The sequence below is a fragment of the Lithobates pipiens genome, unplaced genomic scaffold (genome assembly GCF_037356315.1).
Source record: "Lithobates pipiens isolate NorthernLeopardFrog02 unplaced genomic scaffold, aLitPip1_a1.2 Scaffold_16, whole genome shotgun sequence".
In the NCBI taxonomy this organism is placed as follows: Eukaryota; Metazoa; Chordata; class Amphibia; order Anura; family Ranidae; genus Lithobates; species Lithobates pipiens.
The window spans coordinates 562,530,476-562,552,063 of record NW_027507748.1 but is presented as its reverse complement, the minus strand read 5'-3'; the positions used below and the strand labels follow the sequence as shown (position 1 = coordinate 562,552,063).

The following is a 21,588-nucleotide window of genomic DNA, read 5'->3' as shown; positions in this document are numbered from 1 at the left end:
ATGCATCAAGGTAAACAAGCTTCCAGTATCAGCTCCTCATAGCCCTGCATAAGTTCCAGCATACCAGTTTGGAGCTTATACAGATCTTTCTCTCCCTGGTTTCAGAGGCTGAACAGAGCAGTGGGGCGGCAAGGAACAGTAAGAACATGCTGCTGGGGAGATGGAGTGACCCTTTAACTTTGTACTGCATGGACAAAAAAAAAAGGATCACTTTATTAATAATTTTTTTTTTTTTTTAAATAAACATTGATCTTGAAAAAAGAATACAGTAGGAGGGAAGTCAAAAGTTTGCATATTTGATGTTGGCGAGTGGTTCCAAGTACTAAAGAAAGACATAAATATTCAAGTCCATTCTCAAACAGAGTAGCAAAAAAGGAAACAAATGGTAGAAAATTCCTTCCAAGGGCTCAAGATCAAGTTTTAAATATTATCTATATCTGTTCCCGGGCTTTTTAAATCTGTAGACAGGAATACAGGCTTACTTACCTCTATGGTATTAATAAATGTCAGTGGGAAAGGGGCGTTTGTGAATGTTGGGGGAGATCGGCTTAGTACATGCCAAAAGGAAATCCATAGCCCTTTCAGATGCAAAAAGAAAATTTGTTTTTATTGCCTAGCAGAAAACCTGAAGTCTAAAAAGACTAAAGTCTAAAAAACATAATCCTAAAACACACAGAATCAAGTGTATAGGGAAATCAGAACATGTTCTCATCTGTTTGCTACTGTTGGAGGATTATTAATGGATAACAATGCCATAATCTGTAGTTTGAAGGGAATCTGCACTCCTTTTTTCTTATTCATTACGGAAATACACGTGAAAGTAGAAAAACGTATTCTAATATACAGTATCTCACAAAAGTAAGTACACCCTCACATTTTTGTAAATGTTTTATTATATCTTTTCATGTGACAACACTGAAGAAATGATACTTTTCTACAATGTAAAGTAGTGAGTGTACAGCTTGTATAACAGTATAAATTTGCTGCCCCCTCAAAACAACACACACAGCCCTTAATGTCTAAACCAGTGGCACCAAAAGTGAGTAACCCCTAAGTGAAAATGTCCAAATTGGGCCCAATTAGCCATTTTCCCTCCCCAATGTGATGTAACTTGTTAGTGTTACAAGGTCTCAGGTGTGAATGGGGAGCAGGTGTGTTAAATTTGATGTTATCGCTCTCACTCTCTCATACTGGTCACTGGAAGCTCAACATGGCACCTCATGGCAAAGAACTCTCTGAGGATCCGAAAAGAAAAGAATTGTTGCTCTACATAAAGATGGCCTCGGCCAGGGGTGTCCAAACTTTTTTAAAAGAGGGCCAGATTTGATGAAGTGAACATGCACGAGGGCTGGCCATTTTGCCTGACATTCTTTGATCCATTAAAATTCAGTCTAAAGCCCGGTACACACGAGAGGACTTATGTCCGACAGACTTCCGAAGGAGTTCCGTCGGAGTTCTGCTGGAATTCCGACGGAGTTCTGACAGACTTTTCGGCTGAGCGGACTTGGCCACACACGATCACACTAAACTCCGACGGATTCGAACGTGATGACGTACGACTCGGCTCGAATAAGGAAGTTCATAGCCAGTAGCCAATAGCTGCCCTAGCGTCGGTTTTAGTCCGTCGGAGTAGCATACACACGAGCGGATTTTTCGAAGGGGACCGGGTCCGGCGGAGTTCCTTCGGAAAAACTTGAAGCATGTTCCATATTCTAAAGTCCTTCGGACATGTTATTTGGATGTACCGTATTTATTGGCGTATAACACGCACCTTCACTTTAAGAGGGAAGTTTCAGAAAAAAAAACTTGAATTTTAAATAAAGAACTGTGAAGCAAAATAAGGGTCAGTGCCCATCTGCAGCCTCACAAGTGCCATGAATGCAGCACCCCCATTGCCATCAGTGCAGCACCCACCATTGCCATGAATGCAGCGCCCAGTATTGCCAGGAATAGAGCACCCACCATTGCCAGGAATGCAGCACCCGCCATTGCCATGAATGCAGCGCCCAGTATTGCCATGAATGCAGCGCCCAGTATTGCCATAAATGCAGCGCCCAGTATTGCCAGGAATGCAGCACCCACCATTGCCAGGAATGCAGCACCCACCATTGCCAGGAATGCAGCACCCACTATGGCCATCAGTGCAGCCTGATTGATGCCCATACATCTTCAGCCTCGGAGGGGAAAGGGACGAGCGCCAAAAGATTACATACAGGAAAAACTCCTGTTTTCTCAGTGGCCTCTTTATTAGAAAGTCCTTTGATGAACAGAAAAGTCGTCCAATGGCAGCCCTGGAGAAAGGACTTACGGCCGTACTCACTTTTGTGAGATACTGTATCTCTCTCTCTATATATATTATATATATATATATATATATATATATATATATATATATATATATATATATATATACATATACACACACACACACACACATGTACCGTATTTATTGGCGTATAACACGCACCTTCACTTTAAGAGGGAAGTTTCAGAAAAAAACCTTGAATTTTAAATAAAGAACTGTGAAGCAAAATAAGGGTCAGCGCCCATCTGCAGCCCCACCATTGCCATGAATGCAGCACCCACCATTGCCATGAATGCAGCACCCACCATTGCCATGAATGCAGCACCCAGTATTGCCAGGAATGCAGCATCCACCATTGCCAGGAATGCAGCACCCACTATTGCCATCAGTGCAGCCTGATTGATGCCTATCCATCTTCAGCCTCGGATGGGACAGGGACGAGCGCCAAAAGATTACATATAGGAAAAACTCCTGTTTTCTCAGTGGCCTCTTTATTAGAAAGTCCCGCCTCCTTTGATGAACAGAAAAGTAGTCCAATGGCAGCCCTGGAGACAGGACTTACGGGCCGTACCCACTTTTGTGAGATACTGTATCTCTCCCTCTTATATATATATATATATATATATATATATATTTAAAAACACACACACACACACACAGGAAGCACAGGAAGGAGGGCATTTATGCTTATTATATATGCAGTACGCCTTAGTACTTAGATCTTTTGCCTGATTACTCTGTGTTCTAGACCTCAATCCTTGCATACAATTTGTATGTTATGTTAAGGTGGGTTTAATCCCATTTCACAATTTTACATACTCATTCTTCCAAGTGGTTATTATTGTATTAAATGGAGAACAAGCATGTTAAACTCAAATGAAATAGAGGAAGCAAATGCGTGTAATAACCTTCACAGGTCCTCATGATGTCTACTAAAGGCCACTGTTGTTTAATTCCAGAAGAAAAGATTACAGCACTTCAGTACCTAAAGTGGAAGTCTGGCTGTAGGTGAAAATAAGTAACTGCAATTTACGATTTATACTACAGAAAAAAGGGCCTTAAAACATTCTTTGAAGTATTATGTTGTAAAATTATGTAAGGAAATTGAGCTTTTAATCAACTGGAAAACAAGCTTTTATCAACTGGAAAACAACTAGGACCTTGTTTAATGTAAATCCTTAAACCAGCTCAAGGCCTTGAAGAAGGAGCTGCATGCGAACCAAAATCACCAGCTTGAAATGAATGAGAGGCATGGTACAATGATTCTGCCTGCTTAGGCTGGAAGTAAAAGCTAAATATGTTTTAAAAATAGAAAGCCTTACTCTAAACTCAATATGAAGTTCCTATCTGGGTAATAGTCTCTGCCGTGGTGGCACTACAATAAAATGGCAGCGACCCTGGCCTTTTTGGTGCCATGCCAGCACTGAAAATAAAATTCTCTGAGGGACCTCAGTTCTTCTCCAACTCTACCCTTACAGGCTGACTGACATCAAACTCTTTAGTTTCAATGGTTCCTCTAATGAAGTATGTCGTTATTCCGGGTACCTTCACTTCCACTTTAACAACTGTTTAAATAAAATAAACAAAGCAGGGTGGAACAAAAATTATGATTAAAAAAAAAAATCATATATATATTTTTTTTTTTAAATCAGTTTTTTTATTTTATCAAAATTGTTTTATTAAAATGCTTTGGGCATAAAAATCTATCCAAAGATAGTTTTCTATTTAAGATACATTAATAATTTAGTTTATTCAGCATGAAATGGAGCTTGTTTATGTAGCCTGAGGCTGTATATTCTGCAATATTCACATTTTTGGTAAACTCATTCAATGAATCCAATCTCTGCAAGCTGAGATAACAAGCACTGGCAATGTTATTGTTTTAATTTAAATCAAAGTATTTAACCACTTAAGCCCCGGACCATTTGGCTGGCCAAAGACCAGAGCACGTTTTGCGATTCGGCACTGCAACGCTTTAACTGACCATTGAGTGGTCGTGCGAGCTTTCATTTGGTGGTCACCTCAGCTGGTTTTTTTTTTTGCGCTATAAAACCAAAAAATAGTGACAATCTTTACAAAAACGCATTATTTTTTACTTTATGCTATAATAATTATCCCCAAAAAATATATAACATTTTTTTTTCCCCTCAGTTTAGGCTGTTACGTATTCTTCTACATATTTTTGGTAAAAAAAACTCAATAATTATAGCGTTTACAAAATAGGGGATCATTTTATGGCATTTTTATTAATAATTTTTTTTTTAGTAGTAATAGCGGCGATCAGCGATTTTTATCGTGACCGCAACATTATGGCAGACAGATCAGACACTTTTGGCTTGATTTTGGGACAATTCACATTTATACAGCGATCGGTGCAATTAAAAATGCATTGATTACTATGTACATGCGACTGTCAGTGAAGGGGTTGACCACTAGGTGGCGCTATAGGGGTTAAGTGTGTCCTAGGGAGTGATTCTAACTGTGGGGGGGTTGTGTGTGATACAACACCGATCACCGCTCCCGATTACAGGGAGGGCTGATCAGTGACAGTTTTACTAGGCAGAACGGGGAAATGCTTGTTTACATTAGCATCTCCCCGTTCTTACTCTCTGTGAGATGATCACGGGTATCCCGCGGACAAAGAGTCCACAGGACGTGCAATCCTACCCATGGAGCTTGTGGCGGGGGATGGCATGGCAGCAAATTCAAAGGGACGTACAGGTATGCCCATTTGCGCAGCCATGCCATTCTGTCTACGAAGCCCCCTGGCTGTGTGTTGAGTTGTTTTGAGGGGGCAGCCAATTTACACTGTTATACAACTGTGATTTGCCGCACATCTACATTTTTTAATACTCCAAAACAAGAAAGGGGGAGACACTCACCAATTTCTGATTTATTAAAGCCAAACAATGCATTAACAGTCTATGAGACAATTTCAATGCATTTCACCCCTCACAGGAGTTTATTCATTATTATTGTATTATACACGATTTATATAGCGCCAACAGTTTATGCAGCGCTTTACAATGTAGAGGGGGGACAACACAATTACAGTACATTTCAATACAAAAGGTACAAGAGGACCTTGCTCGTAGAGATTACATTCTAAAGGGAGGGGGTGGTGGTACAAAAGGTAATAGCTGCAGAGAATGATTTGATGGGGGTGGCACGGGGACAGTTGTTAAGTGGATGTGGTGTAGGCTTCCATGAATAAATGAGTTTTCAGGGATCTCCTAAAGGTGGACAGGGTAGGGGCTGATCGGATATACTGGGGCAGGGAGTTCCAGAGGATGGGAGAGGCTCCAGAGAAGTCCTGAAGGCAAGGATGGGAGGAGGTAACAAGGGAGCTAGAGAGTAGGAAGTCCTGGGAGGAGCAGAGGGACTTTTTATTCATAAGGACTCATTTCAAATAATGTGCTCCCTTTGTTGCAGGGTGGATTTGATTTAAATCAAGTCGATTTAAATCACAATTTAAATCACTAGTAAAAAGGCTTGATTTAAATCATAATGTTTAAAGAGCAACTGTCATCTCTGTCCCACAGCGGCTCCTCCGCTAATCCGCTGTTGACTCAATGACAGTCCTATTGACTTTAATAGGACGGCTGGTGATGCGGCAGTGACACAACAAGGTGAGGGACATGCCCACTAACAGGCGCTGCCATGATGGATCTGAAATGACAGGCGCTCTTTATATGTAAGAACTCATTCTTGCTGCTAGTTTGAATCTTTAATATTTGCAAACAAAATGAAGGTTTCCTATTTAGCATATTAAGCTGTCAGGTTAATAAAACAGCGATATCAGAACTGATATTAAGTTAATAAGTTAATCACACAAAGTTGGGGAACTACTTAACCGCTTCCCGACTGCCTCACGCAGATATACTGTGGCAGAAGGGCACGTACAGGCAGAATCACGTACCTGTAGGTTGCCCTTTAGGAGGACAACACTACAACAGGCCGAGAAAATGAAGTCCAATGCATCGAATTGTTTCCGAGCATGCGTAGGAATTTTGAGCGTCAGAATTGGTACAGACGATCGGAATTCCTGATCGAAACTTTTTCCGACTGAAAAATTGAGAACCTGCTCTCAATCTTTTGCTGGCCGGAATTCGGCCAGCAAAAGTCCGATGGAGCATACACACGGTCGCACTATCCGTCCTAAAGTTCTCATCTGTCTTTTGCTGGCCGTATTTCCGATTGTGTTTACGTGGCATTCGATTACCAGCTGTGTGCACTTCAGCCTATTTCTTTCATCACCATTTGCTACCCCTGTTGTTTCCTTTTGTGCACTTATGTTGATGGACACCTGGTACCTAGTCATTTTAAATATTGACAGGAGCGCCGCTTTGGATGAATATTTTGATGCTTTTTAGTAGAGCTGCACAATTAATCGTCAAGAATCGTTATCACGATCTTGACTAAAGTGTTTCACAGTTCTTTCTATGCAAAGAATTCTCTCTTCTGAAGCCACAGCCCTCAAAAGAAAAGGAAGAGAAAAACTGAGCATTAAGGTGAAAAAAACTTTTACCTTTACAACCCCTTTAAGTATAAACATTGTAACAATTTGTCAATGGAACAGACTTGTGTGTAAGTGAAAAAGGTTTAAACTACTTAAAGCGGGGCTCCACCCTAAAGTGGAATTTCCGCTGATCAGAACCCTCCCCCCCTCCAGTGTCACAATTGGCACCTTTCAGGGGGGAGGGGGTGCAGATACCTGTGAAAGACAGGTATTTACACCCACTTCTGGGCATAGACTCCCACGGGAGTCTATGCCTCTTCCTGTCCCTGCGCGCTGTCTGCTGGGACACACACGGGTCCCAGAGACAGCGCGGACAATTCCTATTGCGCTGCGCGACTTGCGCATGCGCAGTAGGGAACCGGGAAGTGAAGCCGCAGCGCTTCACTTCCTGATTCCCTCACCTAGAATGGTGGCGGCAGCAGCCGAGAGCCGAGTGATCGATCGGCCTCGGCTGCTGACATTGCTGGACCCCGGGACAGGTGAGTGTCATTTATTAAAAGTCAGAAGCTGCAGTATTTGTAGCTGCTGGCTTTTAATATTTTTCCCACAGTGAAATCCCTCTTTAAACACTAAACCTTTTTCTGACATTTGTTGGTTTCAAGTTAAAATTGTTTTTTTTTTTTTGCTAGAAAATTACTTAGAACCACCAAACATTATATATATATATATATATATTATATATATATATTTTAGTAGACACCCTAGAGAATAAAATGGTGGTTGTTGCAATATTTTATGTCACACTGTATTTTCGCAGCAATCTTTCAAATGCAATTTTTTTTTCATAAATTACTTTAATGAATTTAAAAAAAAAAAAGTTAGGCTAATTTGTTTTTGTATAATGTGAAAGATTTTATGTCGCAAGAATCGTGATCTTTTTATTCTAAGCAAAAAAATTTGTGATTCTCATTTTGGCCAAAATTGTGCAGCTCTATTCTTTAGTGTTAATAATTTTTATCTGATGAGAGGATTTGTTTTATTTGATTAAGCGGCTGCTGAGATACATATTATGTGAAATAATTTGTTTTATTAATATTCAAATTTTACTGTGTCTGTTGTTGTAATTTGAACACCATAGCGCTGAGATAAGGAAAAATTAGGTATTAGTAGTGTGAGAGTGTTTTTCATTTTTTAACCGTTAGTTAATTACTGACAGTTTGCAAATCCAGGAACTAGGTGGCAGAAAATTGTACTAAAAGGTTTACCGAATATTCCAAACTATTGTGCGAGGTCAGGCCGCTATCATACGTCACGTGACCTCTGATCTTTTGCTTGCCTCGGGATTAATGTTTGCAAGGAATATGTAAATTGTTCTCACCCTAAGAGCGGTAGGGAAAAGTGTCATGCAGAGGTGTTTAACTGACAGAAAAAGGTCTCGCTAGTTCAAGGTCTCCATGGCAACGGTTCAAGTGAAGGAAAACATTCCATGTTTCACGGCAATATAAAGGTAACATCTGAAGTGCAATTATAATGTCTTTTGGAATGGAACATTTTCTAAAGGTGCCCATAGACACTAGATGACAGTCTTCTGATCTGGCTGAGGTTAGCTGGGGGAAAAGTGATGGGAGGTGTTGGGTAATCTTGTCAAATGCTATTCACGATAAATCAGTGCTGGGAATATCTACAGTGTGCTTTACTCGTCTTCCATAGATTAAATACAAACAATATCACAAGCTCACCCTTTGCCCTTATAGACCTGGCAGCCAATATACATTCCAAATTGTGGTCAGATTGTGCAACCTCATTCTAATATTTATGGAGGCCTTAAAGTGGTAGTAAAACCCTTACATACAGTCATGCTCAAAAGTTTGCATACCCTGGCAGAAATTGTGGCATTAATATTGAAAATATGACTGATCGTGGCAAAAAATTTTATTTTATACAAGGATAACAATCACATGAAACCCATTTATTATCACATAGTTTTTTGGATCCATTTTAAATCATACTGATAACAGAAATCACCCAAATGGCCCTGATCAAAAGTTTGCATACCCTGGAATGTTTGGCCTTGGTACAGACACAGAAGATGGCACACACAGGTTAAAATGGCAATTAAAGGTACATTTGTGGCTTTTTAAATCACAATTAGTGTCTGTGTATAAATAGTCAATGAGTTTGTTAGCGTTCACATAGATGCACTAAGCAGGCTAGACATTGAGCCATGAGGAGGTAAAAAAAGAACAGTCAAAAGATCTGCGTAATAAGGTAATGAAACTTTACAAAGATGGAAAAGGATATCCAAAGCCTTGAATATGCCAGTCAGTACTGTTTAATCACTTATTAAGAAGTGGAAAATCGAGGGCTCTTTTGATACCAAGCCAAGGTCAGGTAGACCAAGAAAGATTGCAGCCACAACTTGCAGAAGAATTGCTCAGGACACAAGGAAAAACCCACAGGTAACCACAGGTAAAATACAGGTTGCTCTCCGAAAAGACGGTGTGGTTGCACAATTCATTGAAACTTGAACTAAAAAGAGCTGCATGGTTGTGCTGCCAGAAGGAAGCCGTTACTGCACCAATGGCACAAAAAAGCCAATGAGGCGTGTCAAGGTGTTGTTGGGAATATTGTAACCCGGCTTTTTTGTGGAACTTGTACAGTAAAGGCTTCTTTCTGGCAACTTGACCATGAAGCTCTTTTTTGTTCAAGTGTCATCGTATTGTGCTCCTTAAAAACAACCACGCCATCTTTTTCCAGAGCAGCCTGTATTTCTCCTGAGGTTACCTTTGGGGTTTTTTTTGTATCCCAAACAGTTCCTATGGCAGTTGTGGCTGAAATCTTTCTTGATCTACCTGACCTTGGCTTGGTATCGAGAGATTCCCAAATTTTCCACTTCTTATTAAGCGATTGAAGAGTACTGGCTGGCATATTCAAGACTTTGGATATATATTTTTTTACCCTTTTCCATCTTTGTAAAGTTTCATTAACTTGTTACGCAGGTCTTTTGACTGTTCTTTTTTTACCTCCTCATTGCTCAGTGTCTAGCCTGCTTAGTGCATCTATGTGAGAACTAACAAACTCACTGACTATGTATAAACAGACACTAATTGTGATTTAAAAAGCCACACATGTGGGAAATTAACCTTTAATTGCCATTTTAATATGGGTGTATGCCACCTTCTGTGCCTGTACCTAGGCCAAACCTTCCATGGTATGCAAACTTTTGATCAGGGACATTTGGGTGATTTCTGTTATCATTCTGATTTAAAAAGGTTCCAAAAAACTGTGATAATAAATGGGCTTCATGCAATTGCTATCCTTAAATAAAAGACAATTTTTTGGCATGATCAGTCATATTTTCAATATTAATACCAAAACGTCACAATTGCTGCCAGGGTATGCAAACTTTTGAACACAACTGTGGGCAGCACAGTGGTGTAGTGGGTAGCACTCTCACCTTGCAGTAAAAAGGGTCGCTGGTTCGAATCCCAACCACAACACTACCTGCCTGGAGTCTGCATGTTCTCGCTGTTCTCCCTGTGCCTGCATGGCCCTCCTCCAGGGTACCCTGGTTTCCTCCCACACTCCAAAGACATGCTGGTAGGTTAATTGGCTTCTGTCCAAAATTGGCCCTAGTATATGAATGGGGACCTTGGATTCTGGGCTCATTGAGAGTAGGAACCAATGTGAGTGTGCAATGTACAGGGATAGTAACTATGTAACTGTATACCCGTTAAGATGACTGGCCTCAGATGCTACCCGGAGATTAAACAAATTTTTGTAGGTTGTACCTGTTTATCTGCAGTCTTCTCTACAGCCATTCAAAATATAGAATTTATATAGCTTGTCTAACCTTTCAGAAAGCCGAAGGCAGGGAGCTGAAGTTACACTCTGCAGAGCTGAGAGCTGATTGGAAGGAAGGGATACACCCACAGGAACAAAGTGGAGGCTGTCAATCACAGCCTGTGTGCTGGAACTCCCTTTTGCTTTTACATTTTTACCTCTTGGTGTCAGAAAACCTTGTCAGAAGGGACTCATGCAGACAGCAGATTAATGAGGCAGCAGTCAGAAATGGCACAGTGCTCTGGATAGAAACAAGTACACACTATAGAGGGATAAGCTTTGTTCATATTTCATGCCAGACGTTTACAGCCACCTTAAAGCTGAACTCTATGGAAACAGCTAAATACACAGCTGTGTGGTGCTTGTGTCTTGGGCTGTATGCATTAAGGTATTCTGCATTCCCTTAACGCACAGGGCCCCAAATGTAGTACAGTGTCCAGCTGCAGTATATTTCAACATGTCAAATTTTGACAGGCTGCAGGCAACAGGGCGGGGCCTGTGCCTCCCAGGGACACAAAAAACCTAGGGATTAGCTGTACAGGAGCTAAACACCCAGTGTGCATGTAGGCTTATAAGGGAGCAGTTTTATCTGCCAAACGGATTTATATTTCTGTCCATCCAGTCCTGAGATAAACACAGCTTTGCCACACAAAACAGCCCAGGAGACATGTTTTTTTTTTTTCTCTGCTGTAGTTAAAGCTAGTATTTGGGGAATAATAATTCATCTGAACGGGTGCATTATTGAAGCGCCAATTAATGCTGCTGCCAACTCCTTTTCCCTATAATTAATAAGGAAATGCTGCCTGTAAATATAACAAACGCCATTTCCTTGTAAGAAGACCGGTCACTTGAGCGGATTAGCTACAAGCAGCGTGCAAAGGAAAATGCTAGGAGCAAGAGGAAGAAGTTTTTTTTTCAGAAACGTTTTTTCTCTGGGGGGGGGGGGGCTTTAGCTCTGTCAATCATATCATGCATACCTGGTTTTACAGGGGAATAATCTAGCCAGTGACTTCCATAGGAAATATCCCTCTGGGATCTTTCTGTCTGCAAAAGGCAAGTGCTGAGATTTGCCATTGTTCTTTGTTCTGATGGTAATGGTAGAACAAACATGGCACTACGATGAGTGTTCTAGAAAGAAATATCACGTCGGATAGCAGGGAGATTTTTCAAACATTTTGTGTTATAACAAGCTCCTCTAATTGCTTGAAATGCTGATTACCACCATATAGCAGTTATTATTGTCCTATATTAAAAAGGTGGTAATATATTAAGAAGCCCATACACTAAATACAGGAGTTAAGAATCTGCATTAAAACAATGGCAGAAATCAGGAGCATAACCTGTAATTACCAAGCTATGATCACCTCTTAGGACTCCTTGTACACAATAAGGACTCACCCTACTGGCTGTACCAGTCTCAGGGCTTCGGCTGCATTCTTCACAATGTTACATATGTAAAAGAGTGACAGGAAGCTTCCTTCATGACCGATGATGGAAATGCCAAGATGTGACAACTCAAAATCCTCGAGGCTGCATTCACACCTGAGCAGAGAGCCTTTCAGGCATTTTTATTTGAGAGTTTTTAAGTGTTTTTGCCGCTGTTTGAGCAGAAATCAAGTGACAAAACGCCCAAAAAAAGGTTAACCACTTCAGCCCCGGACCATTTTGCTGGCCAAAGACCAGACCACTTTTTGCGATTCGGCACTGCGTCGCTTTAACTGACAATTGCGCGGTCATGTGACGTGGCTCCCAAACAAAATTGATGTCCTTTTTTCCCCACAAATAGAGCTTTCTTTTGGTGGTATTTGATCACCCCTGCGGTTTTTATTTTTTGCGCTATAAACAAAAACAGAGCGACAATTTTGAAAAAAACTAATTTTTTACTTTTTGTTATAATAAATATCCCCCAAAAATATATTTAAAAAAAACATTTTTTTCCCTCAGTTTAGGCCGATACGTATTCTTCTGCATATTTTTGAAAAAATGGCAATAAGCGATTATTGATTTGTGCAAAAGTTATAGTGTTTACAAAATAGGGAATAGTTTTATGGCATTTTTATTAATAATTTTTTTTTACTAGTAATGGCGGCGATCAGAGATTTTTATTGTGACTGCGACATTATGGCGGACACATCGGACATTTTTGACACATTTTTGGGACCATTGTTATTTATACAGCAATCACTGCTGTACAAATGCACTGATTCCTGTGTAAATGACACTGGCAGTGAAGGGGTTAACCAGTGGGTGGCAGTGTAGGGGTTAAGTGTTCCTAGGGGTGTGTTGCTAACTGTTGGGGGCTGGGCTTTCATTTAGTGAACACCGATCTCTGCTCCGATCACATGGAGCAGAGATCAGCATCACTTGTTGCTAGGCAGAACGGGGAGATGCTGTTTACAACGGCATCTCTCCGTTCAGCCGCCCCGTGAGACGATCGCGGGTATGCCCGCGGCGATCGAGTCCACGGGACCCGCGACCGGACTCACGGGGGTCCCGACCAGTGCGCTCGCGATGGCAGGGCGGCATTAAAGATTGGACGTACCTGTATGCCAATATGCCTGCCCATGCCATTCTGCCGACGTACATCGGCATGCACTGGTCGGGAACTGGTTAATGTCGCACATTTTCAGGTATTCCCATAGAGGACCTAATCTGCCTCCAATCTGCTAAAAGAAGCTCATGTACTTCTTTGAGCGACAGGTGTTTTGCTTCTGGTGACAGTGCCCAGGAGTAATGGGGCACTTCTCCACTGATCAGCAGTAAGGAGGCCACTGCTCCCCTACCAGCAGGAAGGGGGCAACTTCTCCACTGACTAGCAGCAAGAGGAGCTGCGCTTACCTACTGAGGGTAACATTTACATTTATGCCCTTGTACACACGGTAAGACATTCCGACAACAAAATCCATCAGATTTTTTCCGAAGCTGGTATTGCATACACACGGTCGGACAATGTTGTCGGAAAATCCGATCGTTGACGTTCTTTCGTTACGACGGGACTACGTTCAGGCTAGTAGCCAATAGCTTTGGTCTTGTCATTTGATCTGAGCATGCGTGGCACTTTGTCCGATCGGAATTCTCTACAAAGTCCGATCCGATCATGTTGTCGGAAAATTTTATATCCAGCTCTTAAACTTTGTTGGTCGGACATTCCGATGGAAAAAGTCCGATGGAGCCCACACGCGGTCGGATTATCCGACAACGCGGTCCGATCAGACATTTTCCATCTGATTTTCCGACCGTGTGTACAAGGGCTATTACATTTTAGACTGGGGTGCCTTGAGATTTTGTATACAATTAACCGAAGTTCCACTATAACAAACAGTGAGCAGGCAGGCTTTTATTGCAGATAAGACATGCATTGTCTCTTTTGCAATAAAATGCCCCTACCTGCCTGCTCGCCATCTTCTTTGGCGCTGCACACTGAGCTGCACATACAGCGCCAGGCCGGTCTCTGAGGAGTGCCGGGATGATGCCCTTCTATGCATGTGCAGGGGTGATGCCATCTTGCGGCGGCCAATGGAGAGACTAACACTAAGAAGGTGTCAAAGTCGGTGAGGGACCATTGGACAGGTGACAATTAAGCCTTCGGTTCCCATGACGCCATGACTGAAAAAGGTTGAGAAATGCGGTTTTCAACAAAAGGGTTAATGAAAGAGAAACACAATAACACTCATATGAATTTTACGATTGTCTGAGGGATCTTTTGTACCTAGTTTTGCATAAGGTGAAGTTTGTATAAGGTATTTAGGTTATTCCACTTGCAAGACCAGGAAATGGCAATGCTTACTGTAATTAATGCTGCAACACGTCTTCGTTTCAAATGGCTGTAGAAATGACAAGCTTATTCATCCACAGCTCACTATGAGTGAAGGTTTGATAATCAACAATTACTCTAAAATATAACTCTATTTAAATTAAACAAGGGAACAAAACGATCAGTGCATTAGTGCAGCTCTCAAGCTTTTCACAAGAATCCCACACATCCACACCGGGTAAAAGACTGTAATGTAACCACCTGTATTGTCTGAAGAAGTTTATTCAGAGTATACTGCAAATCTTAAAATAAATAAATCACAGACCTACATAGGCACTGATGCTTTTTGCACTTAAAGCCTATAGCGGACCTTGTACTTAAATGTAAGATCTGCCTGTGTTGCTGCCCCTGCCCACTTTTGAATATGATCCTCACTCCCAGGCTTCTGGTAAGCTTATTGTGCAGTGTATAACCTTTAAAGTAAGGTGTCCAACATGAAGGTTGCCATATATACATATATAACACCCATGCGATCCAATTCTAGTGCGGAGGAAAAACAAGTCCTTGCACTTTTTTCTGTGCAAATCCAATGCAAGTTCAGCCATACAACTGTATGGCTGAAGTCGCATTGCTCAGGCACCTGCGGTACGGGTGCGAATCACATGCAATCTCAGAGATTGTACTAGTGTGAACACAGGCTAAGACTGGGATGCCATTACATTTCAGGTGCGTGTAAAGGCAGGTGTCTCAATACTTTTGGTAATATAGTGTACACGTGTGAAGCTGGCTTTGTGTTTACATCTAGTGTAAGTGCTTAGCAAAAAAAAAAAAAAACACATAAAAGTCCCTCTTTGCTTTGCAATCATGCTCCCTTTAGGTTGAACAATAAACTCTAAGTACCTCTGAGGTCTGTGGCTGCTTACAATCCTACTAGTGTTGCATATGTTGGGAAAGTCCATCTCTTGTGTGGTTATGGGAAGTGACTGTCACACAATTTACTAGTTTTCACAAGATGTTTAATCATCTCAGCTGGTGACTATATTTACTGTTTTCCACAGTACAGTACAAGACACTTAAAGCGGAGGTCCGCCCACCACTGCAAAAATTAAAAGCCAGCAACTACACATACTGCAGCTGCTGATTTCTAATAATCGGACCCTTACCTGTCCTGGAGTCCAGCATCGGCACCGCAACGGATGTTTCCATCAGCTATCGTGTGCATGCCGCCTCCACTGTAAGTAAGGGAATCCGGCAGCGTAGCCTCACGGCTTCACGCCGGAAACTCTACCATGCATGCGCAAGGCTCGGCTCCGCTCCTCTCTCCCACTAGCCCAGCGGCCGGGGTAGGAGGAGGAAGCCCCATTGATGACACAAATACCCGCGGCTGAGGCTCCCGGAAGTGGGGACAGGATACCCTTCACAGGTATCCTGTCCCCCCTCCCTGCCCCAAAAGGTGCCAAATGTGTCACCGGAGGGGGGAAGGAGTACAGCGAGTGGAAGTTCCAATTTTGGGTGGAACTCCTCTTTAACTAAGGGTACCAAGCAAGACTTTTAGGGCCCATTTGCACTGTTACATTTTAATTTTAATGTTCAGATGCACTATAAAAACACGCATGTCATGGTATGTCATACTAAAGGCAAATATACTATGGCCTGCAATTGCAGTTGCGCCAGAGCTTAGTAAATGAGGTAGAGCTTCACTTTGCAAAAAGTACCCAATCACATGCTAGGAAAATAAAAAAACAGCACATGATTGGATGATACAAATCAACAGGGCTTCCCATCTAGAGCAACTGCTTGCAGTGCACAGTATATTGGCCTTAAGTAAATACTGCCCATCTCAGTACTGCAGTGTGGTGTGTTTGGGAAAAATCAGACATTTTCATTTCCTCCTGCATTTTACTGCACTGGGAAGCCCATAAAAGTTCATGGCAGCAATTCAAACCAAATATAAGACATGCGTTTTGATGCACTGCCAACAGGTGCTGACAAGGCTTGGTCAATGGCCGTTTACCTTATCCACTCCAACTTCTAAATGCACTGAAGCACATCAAAACGCATGTCAACGTACAAAGAAAACTCACACTGAATCACGACAAATGACTTGCCTAACACTACAAAGATGCTTTACGCACATGCATAGATCTAAACGGGTCGTCATTCTCTCTAAAATGACTTTCAGGGTCTGTATCTCCCAGCATGCTCTGGTGCATCAGAACAGTTCTGTTCACTATGTTGGGGATGGAATGAAGTGCAATGGGTCGCTGTTGCATAAATCAGCCTTTCACAGACCCCTAGAAATACCCCGCTCCTCAATGGGAGAACAGTATGTGCCCATTACCCAGTTCTTGCCGCAATTAGCTACCTGAATCCCGCTCTCGACATCTACATACAATTAGTTAAGACTGTGTTTTTTTCCTGTCTGTGGAAAAGAACAATATTTATGGTCTTCAAATAAAGTACAAATTCTCAGCAGAAAAATGATCTACCCTTCAAAGCAATGCTGTCACTGCAGCGCTCGATTAAAGCGGATGTGGGCTAATTAAATGTAAAATTCAGGAGTTAGTCTGCCCAATGTAAAAGTCAGCACGCGCTGTAGAAGTGCAAGTTGACCTTTACAGCATTTTCTAACTACAACATAATTAGTGTTGGCTCTTCATCTTCTCAGTTAAATTTAATTACCTTTTCCCCCTTTTCATTGAATATAACTGACAGTCATGCACAGTCTACCACAATAAGAATCACAAAAATCTCAGGAGACAAGCAGTACACAGTAGAGATTTAATCCTCCATTAAACTCCCCCATATTGCAAGTGAATCAAAGATTGTTAAAGGGGAACTCCAACCTAATTTTTAATTTTTTTTGCAAGATGTCACCAGCACAGGGATTGAGAGAACTCGCTCTTTAGTGCAATACTCCCAAAGCACACGTACCTGCACAAATGACTATATCTTAAATTGGGTGCTGAAATGACCAACGGCTGGAACCGACTGCAATCATGAGAAGGAAGTGTCACCAGTACACCGGGATCTCCAAAATTTTTATCACATAGGGGGTTATTTCCGAAAAGGCAAATCCACTTTGCACTGCAAGTGCACTTGGAAGTACAGTCGCTCTAAATCTAAGGCGTAGATCTGAAATAAGGGGAAGCTCTGCTGATTTTATCATCCAATCATGTGCAAGCTAAAATGCTGTTTTTTATTTTCCTTGCATGTCCCCCTCGGATCTACAGCGACTTTACTTCCAAGTGCACTTGTAGTGCAAAGTGGATTTTCCTTTAGTAAATAACCCCCATAGTATCAAAAAAATAAATAGAAGCGACCCCCCCCCCCAAAACCTTCCTATTAGTCACATTACAGAAACTATTCTATGCAGCAATGTAAGAGAATCTTCCGCATGCAGCTTCCCCCACAGCCCCCCTAAATACATACCCGAGCCTGATCTTGATCCAGCAATGTGCACGAGAGCCGAGGCTCTCTCAGGTCTCTTGCTCCTTATTGGCTCAGATACAGCAGCAGGAGTTATTGGCTTCCACTGTTGTCAATCAGAGCCAAAGAGGGAGGGGGGCAAAGCCAAGTACCATTCTGTGTGTCTTATGAACATGAAGAGCTCGGGAGCGAGCATGCACAAGTGACCCCACAACAAGCGGCTTGCTATTGGGGCACTCAGCGAGGGGCTGGAGCCCAGAGAGCTGGCAGGGGACCTGAGATCAGGAGGATCAAGGCTGCTCTGTGCAAAACCATTACACAGAGCAAGTTGAGTATAACATGTTTGTCATTTTAAAAATATTAAACATGAGCCTTCAGTATTACTTTAACATAGTGTACCTATCCTGACAATTCATACTTTACATGACAATCCCATAACTATTTCCAGCAAATACCTTCTTCCCATACATTATAAATACCACTGTTCCTGAGCACCCTCACCCCTAAAGTTTACATGTTACTAGGAGCAATATTGGGGTTTCATGTAATTAGAAGAAGCAGAAAGTCTATTGTTCTCAAACAGACCTGTCTAAGGGATTAGACATAAGATAAAAAGGATCAGGAACAACCTTAATGGATGGCTACATGTACATATATAATTACAAAAGGTATTAAAACATCAATAAGATTATTTACAGTAACCTAAACGTATTCATATGCAAATTTTAAAACAACTATAGAGACTCTGTCACCTCAGTAACAAAGAGAGGACAAAGCCAATAGTTAAAGAATAAAGCCTAGTATACACCATTAGTCTTTTTTATTTTATTTAACCCAGCAGGTTGAACGAAAACAAAAAAAAATGTACAGCTCCGGTCAGAGCCGTTATACTAACAATCCAATGTTAGTACAGCAATCTCCGCTGCTGGTCTATTGTGTTGTGGCCCCCCTGCCAGAACACTCTGGTCAGCTAATCGGGAGCTGGTTGGCTGCTGGTTTCCCAGCAAGCACGTCGGAAAGAAGCCGACCAGCTGCCGTACACACGGGCTGAATGTTAGCCAGTTTTTATTGAACCGGCCGATGTCGCCAGACATTCCACCCATGTGTACTAGGCTTTAGGTACATACGTGCCTCTCTGGTGGGTGGTGAGTGGAATTTTTAGGTGCGTGTTCTGTGTGCCGATGTTATCCAAGGCTTTTGGATGTGTTGGATAAGGCTTTACCTGCTGGACACTGTGGTTCCTCCAGCTACTGTGTCTTCTAGAGTTACAGGTTGTCAGGAGAAACCACCAGCAAAGGTGGGGAACATGCTATCCAATACAAACCGGAAGTGTCAGAAACCACCGCCTTGAGCTTTGCAAAAATGTGATGTTTATGGCCGCCAATGAGAAGAATGGTAAAAGCTGGCCATAGATGGGTAGAATTTTGAACACACATTCTTAAGAAAAGAATGTTCTAAGAAAGTTTGCTTATTTTTGTAATCATTAGTGGGTCAAATTGATGTTCGTTTTCGATCACAGTGACAAGAAAATTCAAAGGAGAATGGAAACATTTTCTCAAACAGATTTCTAACAGTGTACATTGTTTTGGTTTGGAAAAGTCCATTCTTACCTAAATCAAATGTTAAAAGCAAATAAAATCTTTCGAACGACATTCAAATATTCTGAGAGTTTTTGTACAAATTTTCTTAAGGCGTTTCCTAGGAATTTTTCTTCTAAATTTTATCCATCTATGTGGCCAACTTATACCACTTATTCTTTGCAGGGTAGCTTTGGCCTATCTTTGTTACATGCAGGGTCACTTTACTCTGGACTGTTAAAGTACATATGTACATTTGCACTAAAAGCCCTGTAGAGATCCCCCTTAAAGGGGTTGTAAAGGTTAATTTTTTATTTTCTACATAGGTTCCTCTAAGCTAGTGCATTGTTGGTTCACTTACCTTTTCCTTTGATTTCCCTTCTAAATGTTTTTTTTCTTTGTCTGAATATCTCACTTCCTGTTTCTCCTCAGTAAACTTCTCACCATCATCCGAGCGGTGGTTAGTCAGCCAGAACAGCTTACTGAGGAGGAACAGGAAGTGAGAAATTCAGACAAAGAAAACAAAGAAAAAAAACATTTAGAAGGGAAATCAAAGGAAAAGGTAAGTGAACCAACAATGCACTAGCTTAGAGGAACCTATTTAGAAAATAAAAAACAAACCTTTACAACCCCTTTAACTACCAAAAATCAGACCTCAGATGCAGCGCAGTCTCACTTTGAGGCAGGGCTTACATTTGATTTCCTCCAGGTACCGCAACCACAAGATCTATAGAGATGAATGGGAGACACCAGCATTGGGCATAATAGATTAAGGAGAGGGTCAGAGAACCCATAGAAAATTTTTAACACAGAAGAATTCTGGTTGATTGCTAAAGATTATAACATTTGTCTTACTGCAGAATAAAATTAAGAGCCAGAAGGGTAATATTATTCTGAAAAAAAAATCACATAAACACATGCCATAGCATTTTCATATGGAACACAGGGATCTTTTTTTTCTCATATAATGATATGAAGAACACATACCTCTGACACTCACTCTGAAATCCCGGACACAACCGGAGAACTAACCAGGCTCAGGAGATCAAAAAGGCTCCGTCTACAAACAAAGAAAACGAATGTCAATTATACAGCAAAACAGAAAACAGAAAATGGCGTTTATCTCAGTTATCACTGCAATGCAAGTATTAAATCCTTGTTTAGGTCTAGGGTGGGGAAAAAGCAGTTGAAGGCCCCTTTCACACAGACAGACGATAGGGTCCGCTTGTTAGTTTTTTAGGCAGACCCAATCAGATCATCCATTTCTCTCTGTGGAGCGGCGGATGTCAACACAAATGTGTCTGTTGACACTCGCCGACATCTGATTCGTTATACTAAAAACAGACGGACAGGGATCCATTCCCCATCCGTCTGGCAGATTGGATGACAGTCAGATGGAAACAGACAGGCGGTCAGTTCACACTCAGCAGCCCATAGAGGGCAGCGGACTATGGGGTTTATTTACTAAAGCTAGATGGTGCAAGATCAGTCACACTTATACATAGAAACCAATGAGCTTCCAGGTTTTATTGGCAAAGCTTAATTAAACAAGCTTAGGTTAGAAGCCGATTGGTTTCTCTGAACAAGTGTGACTGATTTTGAGCTCTCTAGCTTTAGTAAATAAACCCCTATGTCTGTATCCGTTCTGCATCAGCAGAGCAGACACTGACCTGACATCCGCCTGCTCAGCGGGGGATCAGCTGAGAGATTGCCTCCTGAGCAGGCGGACTCCGCCAGTGTGAAAGGGGCCTTACTTACTTGATCCTCCTCTTCCCTGGCGACAAAAGTTTTCCATCTTGTCTTTTCAACAGACGTCAATCTGACAAACAACTTCTGTCCAACAGGGAGACACACACATAGATCGAAATTTGGTCAGTCCCTGCTGAACTGGCCAAATTTTGTTCTGTGTATGGCTAGCTTTATTTTTAGAGAGATTTTTCAGACTTCCTGTGTGATTATTGGGGCATTCAGGGCAAGGTGACAGCAGCTCTGTAAAGAGCATCCTCTGACCCATTATACTCAACCTAACTGCACTCCCTCATAGCTCACCGTTCCTTTGCATCTGATAAAAATATCAATTATGCTGGCGACTCGAGGGAGCAGTGATGTCGTTCCCCTGGTCATGTGACATTGACTTAGGTCAAGGGATTGGCTGCTATGTCCAGGCACTGCCACAGAGGAGGTACAAATCTGAAAGCAAGCGGCTGCTAAGGAGTGCAGG

General features: G+C 41.8%; 1 protein-coding gene across 10 annotated transcripts in view; it reads right to left on the bottom strand.

Moving 5' to 3' along the window:
* The window catches only part of DTX3 (deltex E3 ubiquitin ligase 3), a 195,451-nt gene that overhangs the window by 83,398 nt on the left and 90,465 nt on the right, over window positions 1-21,588 (bottom strand). For 7 of the 10 annotated variants that reach the window (XM_077483614.1, XM_077483620.1, XM_077483617.1 and 4 more), the window contains one exon: window positions 20,355-20,427. The gene's annotated coding sequence lies outside the window, so the exon portion shown is untranslated. The remainder of the gene's footprint in view (window positions 1-20,354; window positions 20,428-21,588) is intronic. The other 3 variants (XM_077483621.1, XM_077483622.1, XM_077483618.1) reach the window with 1 other exon arrangement.